We start from the raw sequence: 9,477 nt of genomic DNA, 5'->3' as shown, positions 1-9,477 counted from the left end.
ATGAAGGCACCGTCAAACAAGGACTAACAAGGAAAGTACTATTTTCTTATACCTTTTAAAGTTAGAAAAGTTTAAAAAGTTAGAAATCCTGAAATGCCAACTCCAGAAGCAGAGAGGTGTGATAGGGTGGGTTTTATATACTTTTAAAAACATTTGGCTGCTCTGCTTGCTCCATGGCACCGTTTCTCAATGACCGTTTAGTCTGGTGACTCCGGTGGGATCTGTCCCCACATTCTCTCCCTGTCCCGTTCTGACAACCCCACCTGCCTTAGATCCAGGCATGAACATAAAGGAGTCGATGCACACAGTCCTCCCCACGGAAACCTGGAGGGAATAGGGGTGTGATGAGAAGTTGCAAACTCACACATAGCAAATAAAACACTTTGCTTCACAAAGGCAACTGCCTTGACCAGCCCTGTGCATAGCCCTGACTTTGTAGATGTTTCCTAATGTCAGAAGGTAGTGAGGAATTGGTCAAAGGAACAACAAAACATATTTAAATATTTAAACTTTAAAGCATCGATGACTGCCATGAACTATAGTCTCTCCAAACCTCTCCCAGAAATTCAGATATGGCTATGGAGGCCTCTCTGCTTCAGTCAGACTTCCATTGTTATCAGCACCTCAACCCACTGCACAAGCAGGCACTCAAAATCGTAATCGAATTTGCATTCCGTGGCGAATGGGTGAGAAGGAAGGGAGCCAAGAGAGCCGGCACAGCTTGAAGGCATATCCTCTTTCCAAGCTGGGATCCGCGGATCCTGGGAGAAGTGAGGATGAGGCCTGTGGTGCTGGACCTTAAATCTGATCCTGCTCAGAGGTCTTGGGCTCTGGAACGCCATCCTGTTTTATTTTGTAACCGAGCACGCTCTGCACTGAGTTGTGTTACTTTTGCATTTCCGTATTTAGAGGTATTGAGCAAAACCCCCGTTTCATTTTTTTTTAATGTTTACTTATTTATTTTGAGAGGTGGGAGGGTCAGAGGGAGAGGCAGAGAATCCCAAGCAGTCTCCACACTCAGCACAGAGCCCCTCACGGGGTTCCATCTCCATCACAAGATCATGACCTGAGCTGCAATCAAGAGTTGGTCACTCAACCAACTGAGCCACCCAGGCGCCCCACCCCTGTTTCATTTTATAAAGTATGAATGAATATGTACCATTCAGCTACAAAGCTACATAAGCTTTACAATTTACATGATTAATAAAAGAAAGGTAAGTAGATGTTTTTCAAACCCAAAGAACTAAGCAAATGCTGAAGGTAAAGAGGTCAAGCTGGATAACTTCTGGAATGTAGCCTCTTATAAATATTGATCTGTTAGAATAAAGGAAGAGAGTATTCTTGTGTGTGTGAGCTATGTCTCTTTATAACCAGGTGAATGTTTTCAGTGAAATCACATTCTAAATATGTTCAGAATTTTCTCATACATTCTAACATCAGAACAAGATTGCTGCAGTTTATGTGAATGAAACTTTAATTTGTTTTATAAATTTCATGTGACAATTGGAGTAGCCCTCTCTTAGTGACCTAAAGGCCTCCAAACCTCAATCAACAATGCTCCAGGGCCTACTCCATGCCTCACCCTGTGCTAAGAGATTGCATGAATTTCTGGTTAAATCATATCCTCTTAATTTAACGAGCTAAAAGTGATCAACAGATACTGGAAGATGAGATGCTCTGAAAAGGGAGGAATATTATTTATGTGGTATTCCTATTCAGGAATACCTCAGCACAAGGAAATACCAGACAACTCCAAAGTGAGGGGCACTCTATAAAAACTTGGCCAATAGTCTTCACAAATATTAATGATATGAAAGATAAAGTGGGCCAAGGGATTGTTCTAGATTAAATGAGACTAAAGAGGCATAACAACCAAATATACTGCACAATCTTGGATTGGATCCTGAATGGTGGAGCCAGAGGGGGAATTGCTCTAACGGAGGTTATTAGAGGGGCGCCTGGGTGGCTCGGTCAGTTAAGCATCGGACTTTGGTGCAGGTCATGATCTCACTGTGCGTGGGTTTGAGCCCCACGGGTGTGAGCCCTGCATCAGGCTTTCTGCTGTCAGCACAGAGCTGGCTTTGGATCCTTTGTCCCCCTCTCTCCTGCCCTTTCCCCACTTGAGCACACTCACTCTCTTTCTCGCTCTCTCTCTCTCTCTCAAAAATAAATAAACATTTTTTTAAAAGGGATGTTATTGGGGCACCTGGGTGGCTCAGTCGGTTGGGCGTTCGACTTCAGCTCAGGTCACGATCTCGCGGTCCGTGAGTTCGAGCCCCGCGTCGGGCTCTGGGCTGATGGCTCGGAACCTGGAGCCTGTTTCCGATTCTGTGTCTCCCTCTCTCTCTGCCCCTCCCCCGTTCATGCTCTGTCTCTCTCTGTCCCCAAAATAAATAAATGTTTAAAAAAAAAAAAAGGGATGTTATTGGAGTATAGGAAAAATTTGAAAAAAACTGGGGATTAGATAGTATATATTATGTCGATGTTAGATTTCCTGATTTTGATAACTGCACCGTACTTATGTCAACAGATTGCCCTTGATTTTAGGAAATGCTAGCTAAAGAAAAGAAGAGTAAGGGAGCGTAATGTCTGCAATTTATATTTCATTAAAAAATAATAACAGGTGGGGCGCCTGGGTGGTGCAGTCGGTTAAGCGTCCGACTTCAGCCAGGTCACGATCTCGCGGTCTGTGAGTTCGAGCCCCGCGTCCGGCTCTGGGCTGATGGCTCAGAGCCTGGAGCCTGTTTCTGATTCTGTGCCTCCTCTCTCTCTGCCCCTCCCCCGTTCATGCTCTGTCTCTCTCTGTCCCAAAAATAAATAAACGTTGAAAAAAAAAATTAAAAAAATAAATAAATAAATAAATAATAACAGGAATAAATGTGCATATGTATGTATGAGCACATGTATATGTAAGTCAGTGCACACATTGTGGCAAAATGTTAAAACTGGTCAATCTGGGTATAGGGTATATGGGAGTTACTCTTCCTGTAACTTTTCTGTGCGTTTGCGATTATTTTGAATTGAAATTAAAGTTTAAAAAGTTATGGGTGGGCACCTGGGTGGCTCAGTCGGTTGAGCATTGGACTTCGGCTCAAGTTATGATCTCATGGCTTCTGAGTTCGGGCCCCACTTCAGGCTCTGTGCTGACAGCTGCTTTGGATTCTGTCTCCATCTCTCTCTGTCCCTCCCCTGCTCATGCATTCTCTCTCTCTCTCTCTCTCTCTCTCTCTCTCTCTCTCTCTCTCTCAAATATAAGTAAACATTAAAAGAATTTTTTTTAAGTTATAGGGACATACGTTACACTTCTGAAATCACTTGCCTTGAGAGATACCACTCTTGGCTAACACTGAAATATTCTCTTGAGCAAGGCACTGATGATTAAGTTAAAATGAACAAGTTTTACAACCAAGTTTTGCAAGATTTATTACCACTTTGAAAAGAATGCTGGAGACGGACAGTCGGGGTGTTGGGGGTGGGGAATAGTCATTAAATCAATTTTGTGTAAGAAAAATCAATTATGCATAATGACAACTCTGCCTCTCTTCTTTATCTCCACTCCTGGGAAATCAGAGAAAAAAAGACCAGATGTTCATTAAAACATACTCCCTGTTACACTCACTTTCCATCAAAACCAGACTGGACCCTCTACCCTGGCTGCTTGTCACCCTCACAGCTGGCAGACAGCAGCCCTCCTCCAGCCTCTGCTCCCCTCTGGGCTGTGGCCCCCACAACTTGCTCTGCCTGGAGCAGCACAAGTCCCAGGCCATGCCTCACCCGCTGGAGAAGCTTCTTCTGTCCCTCCAGGGTGTCGCTGTCCCACACACCAGCCCCTGGCCCATGCACCAGTGAGCACCGGCTGGTCTAAGCGACATGTGCTGTAAGTGCAAACACTGAATTTCAAAGACCACATGAAAAAAAGAATGTAAAAGATCTTGTTAAAAATTTTCTACATTGATTACAGGCTGAAATGATGTTTTAGATATATTGAGTTACATGATGCATAATAGTATTAAAATAATTTCAACTGTTTCTCATTACTTTTTTTAATGTGGCTACCAGGAAGTTTTATGTATGTAATATGTGGCTTACGTTATATTTGTATGGAACTGCGCTACCCAGATGGAACAGAACAGCCACTTTTTTCTGCCCCTACTATGCACCCTGACATATTCCCCCTCTCAGCACCTACACGTGCTCCCTCACTGGGCTGCTGCCTCCAACAGGACTGGAAGCCCCAGAAAGCCAGGTTCCTTATCTTCTCTGTATCCCAGTTTCTGGTACCACACCTGGCACACCTGACAAAGGGTACTGAGGAGTTGATCATTAAAATTTTTTAAAGAATCATAATTTTTCTTTTTCTTTTCTTTTTCTTCTTTAAATTTACATCCAAGTTAGTTAGCATACAGTGCAACAATGATTTCAGGAGTAGATTCCAGTGATTCGTTCCCTACATATAAACACCCAGTGCTCACCCTTAATGCCCCTTGCCCATTTAGTCCATCTCCCCACCTAAAACCCCTCCAGCGACCCTCAGTTTGTTATCTTTATTTAAGAGTCTCTTACGTTTTGTCCCCCTCCCTGTTTTTATATTATTTTTGCTTCTCTTCCCTTGTGTTCAACTGTTCTGTGTCTTAAAGTCTTCATATGAGTGAAGTCATATGATATCTGTCTTTCTCTAACTAATGTCGCTTAGCATAATACCCTGTAGTTCCATCCATGTAGTTGCAAATGGCAAGATTTCATTCTTTTTGATTGCCAAGTAATACTCTATAGTATATATATACCACATCTTCTTTATCCATTCATCCATCGATGGACATTTGGGCTCTTACCATACTTTGGTTATTGCCGATAGTGCTGCTATAAATATGGGGGTGCATGTGCCCCTTCGAAACAGCACACCTGTATCCCTTGGATAAATAAATACCTAGTAGTGCAATTGCTGGGTCATAGGCTAGTTTTTTTTTTTTTTTTTAATTTTTTGAGGAACCTCCATACAGTTTTCTAGAGTGTCTTCACCAGTTTGCATTCCCACCAGCAGTACAAAAGGTCCTCTTTCTCCACATCCTTGCGAACACATGTCGTTGCCTGAGCTGTTAATTTTAGACAAGGAATAGTAATTTTTTTAATCAAGGTGAAATTCACATAACATAAAATTAACCATTTTAAAGCGAACATGTAGAGGCATTTAGTACATTGGGGTTCGAGCCCCACGTTGGGCTCTCTGCTAACAGCTTGGATCCTGGAGACTGCTTCGGATTCTATGTCTCCCTCTCTCTCTGCCTCTCCCCCACTCTGCCTCTGTCTGTCTCTCTCAAAAATAAATAAACATTAAAGAAAAAAATTTTGGAGGGTTCCTAGGGTTAAGCATCTGACTTCAGCTCAGGTCATGATCTCATGGTTTGCGAGTTAGAGCCCCACATCCGACTCTGTGCTGACAGTTCAGAGCCTGGAGCCTACTTCAGATTATGTGTTCTCCCTCTCTCTCTGCCCCTCCCCCACTCACACACACACACACACACACACACACACACACACTCTCTCTCTCTCTCTCTCTCTCTCTCTCTCAAAGCTAAATAAAATTTGAAAAAAATGAAAAATATTTTTTTTAATTTTGTTAAGAAAAAAACAAATTTAGGTATAAGAGTAATGATCCAATATGCTTTTCTATCTTCAGTTTCCTGGCCTTTCTTCTACAGTCAAATCCCTTTTTATTTCTCTTCTAGCTTCTTCTTTCTTGGACTTACAATAGATTTCTAGTGAATGAGTGCAATGCACTTACTTGCTCCAGTATTCTGAAACATTTCTAGATAATCCCTAATTATCATAAAAGTGGAAGCCAAGTTTCCATTCAGATTTCTATTTTGGCCCCCTCCTTCCTTTCTCTTTCTATAGATCCATTCTATTCCTCCCTTCTCTGTCCCACTGCTCTGTGGGCACCAAAGGTAGAAAGGAAAGGAGCCGATTTTTCTTTGCTACTGCATTCACACAACAAACTTGTGTCTTAGTCTCCTGTTACACTAAGAATACAGAGAAACGAGGACTTCAGTAGTGTGATAATCCATACGTTTCTAAACCTACTGATGTTTTTCATTTCAAATGGGGCCAGTAATTCCATAAGAAGAGTCATGTCAAAAAATATTTGCCATCAGCACTCAAGAAGAAAATCCCTTTGGCCAAATCAAGTAGCCAATTCCTTCAGGTGCAAAATCAGGCTAAAAATACAACAGCCGTTGATGCTTTGTGATTGCTGAAGTGACCAGAAAAGAAGGCATTTACCTTGGTGGTTCATTTTCTCCTCTTTCTCTGAAAATCTAGGAAAAATATTTTGGTGGAAGAGTAATTTCAAGACTTAATAAACCTGGAAACAAGGGAGTTTAATTACTTATTCATGTGGAGAGAAGCCAGACAGGAGAGCCCAAAGAAGTAGACAGTAAACAGAAGTCTGTGAGTCATTTGTTAATGCTTAAATCTGAAAACCATGACTCTGATTATAACACGTTAAAAAGCCCACATTAGGACAAGGCAGTCACATGAGCCTTCTCTCTCTCTGAACTGATTCCTTTATCTTTAGTTTATTCTTGCCTTTCTGCTCTGCCAAATATCAAAGCCTTTGTTTCAACAAGTCTCGTAATCTTTGAGAAGTACTTCCCATGACTGCTCTCATCACAAACTCTTCTTCACAAAAAGAATTTTTGTTAAGTCACCTGTTGTATGACTGTGATAAACAGAATAATGGCCCCTAAAGATGTCTACATCCTAATATCTGGAATTTGTAAATATGTTATATGGCAAGGGGGGATTAAGACTGCAGATGGAATTAAGGTTGCTAATCAACTGACTTTAAGACAAGGCAAGTAACTGGATTACCCAGGTGAGTTCAATGTAATCATAAGTTCCTTATAAGTGAGAGAGAAAGGAAGGAGATTCAGTGTCAGAATGATTCCATATGAGAAAGACTCAGAGGACTGGCCACTGCTGGCTCTAAAGATGGAAGGGAGTTTTGAACCAGGAAATGAGGGGAGGCCTCTTGAAGCCGGAAAAGGCAAGAAAACAAATTCTTCACTAGAGCTTCCCTGCTGACACTTTGATTTGGGCCCAGTGAGACCTGCTTCAGAAGTCTGACTTCCAGAAGGTAAGGTAACAGATTTGTGTTGTTTTAAGCTTCTAAGTTTCTGCAGTTTGTTACAGTGACGATTTATAAACAAAAGTTTATAAGAGCTGGGGAAAAAGACCTTAATTTTTATTATCTTACTTAAAAACACCAGTTTGAACTGAGAAATTTTTAAAGTTTATTTATTTTTTGGAAAGAGCAAAAGAGAGCACGAGTGCGAGTGGGGCAGGGGCTGAGAGAGGAGAGACCGAGAATCCCATGCAGCCTCCGCTGACAGCACAGAGCCTAGTGGGGCTCAATCTCAGGAAGATCATGCAAGATCATGACCTGAGCAAGATAATGAGCTGAGCCAGTATCAAGAGTCAGATGCTTAACCAGCATGCTGAGCTACCTAGGCACCCCTGAACTAAGAAATTTCTAAAATTAAAAGTGTGAACTCCCTGCCACCTGCCACTGCCCACATCTCCCTTTGGGTGGCCACTATAGGGACTTGGGGGCTGCTTCTCAGGTTACAACTGTGGACACCACACGAGGGGCATCAGGAACCAGGACCCTTAGAGGAAATTTAGTACATTCTCCAAAGCTGACTATTTTCTCAGCATCATTTCCAAACAGAATAATCATGTTGTTAATACCAAGTAACTGAAGGTTCCCCTTTTTCAAATAACTAAACTTAATTCAGAGTATGATTTTATAAAAACAAACAAACAAAACACTTGAGTGGCACCTGGGTGGCTCAGTTGATTGAATGTCCAACTTGGGCTCAGGTCATGATCTCACAGTTTGTGAGTTCAAGCCCCTCATGGGACTCACTGTTACCAGTGCAGAGCCTGCTTCGGATCTTTGTCTCCCACTCTCTCTGCTCCTCCCTCACTCACTCTCTTTCTTTCTTTCTCTCTCTCTCTCTCTCAAAAATAAACATTAAAAAAAATTTTAATAAAAAAAACACTTGAATATTTTTTTATCCAAAATAACCCCGTATCTACATCCTACGAAGTAAACGACTTCATATGCCATCAGCTTGTGCTAATCAAGGCACAGGCGATCCATGCAATTAGTAGTGCTTTAGAATGAACAACTAACTTCTGGTTTCTTCTTCACCTCCGGCCAGCTGCTCCCGGTTTTTCCTATTGCCGTAGTCATTGCCGTCTGCCCTGGAAGGAGCAGGAAGGAGAGAAGACATAAAAGAAAACTACATCTGTCTCCTTATTAATTAAGGTTTTATAACAGAAGACTTTGACACTTCCAATTTAGTTAGTAACAGAGGTAGCTAATGTGGCCAAACATAAAAGCTGGAATTGTCTGTAACAAAGGGCAATAATATTTAAATATCAACAGTAAATTTTCCCTAAACTGAAAAGCCTTTATTATAAAAGTTACACGTTGGTTGGAAAAAAGCAAACAGAACTATATAGATGATTCACATTACATAAGATAAGTACTTCCGTTAATTTATTCATCCGTACTTGAAAATAGTTTTGTTTCAATCATGAATATGTTCCTTGGGATTTTTTTTTTCTTTCGTACTGTCTCCCAAATCTGTAAAAGGAGCTTTAAAGAGCTGCGTTGCAGCCTTAGGGTAGGGGGCTGGCCTGCCACACCTGCTTGATGGGCTTCAGTTGTTTATTTATCTTTGAGAGAGACAGAGACAGAGTGGAGCGGGGGAGGGGCAGAGAGAGGGAGTCACAGAATGCGAAGCAGGCTCCAGGCTCCCAGCTGTCAGCACAGAGCCCGATGCGGGGCTAGAACTCACTAACCCTGAGATCATGACCTGAGCCGAAGTCGGACACTTAACCGACAGAGCCACCCAGGTGCTCCTGGGCTTCAGTTTCTATTCCTTGTTAGCACAGGTGAAACGTAAACTAATACCCCGAGTTTTACCCGCACCCCCACTGGGATTTTTATATGTACTGGAGATGGTCATGTGGACGTGACCTAGACAAACATCACATGTAGTCAAGTGTTCATGTTGCCACATTTTCTGCACACTCTATAACCAAACATGATTTGCTTATATAAAACTCGTGTTCCAGGCAAGAGTGTTTTTTCACTCAGTGCCTGTTCTCTGTAACATGAAATACACAGTATGTTTTATGCAGTTGGCCTTGCGTGGTATGACACAAGAACGCTTGGAGAGCAGTTACCAGAAATGATGCAGGTTGTTCCAAACGCTGTATGGAATTGCACAGATCTCCTAAAATGGGCTCATAAGTACATTTCTCAGCAACTGGCAGCCTGTGCAGCTGTTTCCAGCACCTTCTGGTGCAACATATGCTATTATCCATATATGTCATCCCCAATTTCAAGTGATGGAAGAGATCACTCCCCCACTTGTGTCTCCTCTTGGGAAGGGAATGTACAAG

Source organism: Acinonyx jubatus, chromosome A2, assembly GCF_027475565.1.
Source record: "Acinonyx jubatus isolate Ajub_Pintada_27869175 chromosome A2, VMU_Ajub_asm_v1.0, whole genome shotgun sequence".
NCBI classification, from domain to species: Eukaryota; Metazoa; Chordata; class Mammalia; order Carnivora; family Felidae; genus Acinonyx; species Acinonyx jubatus.
Note: the sequence above shows the minus strand (reverse complement) of the source record.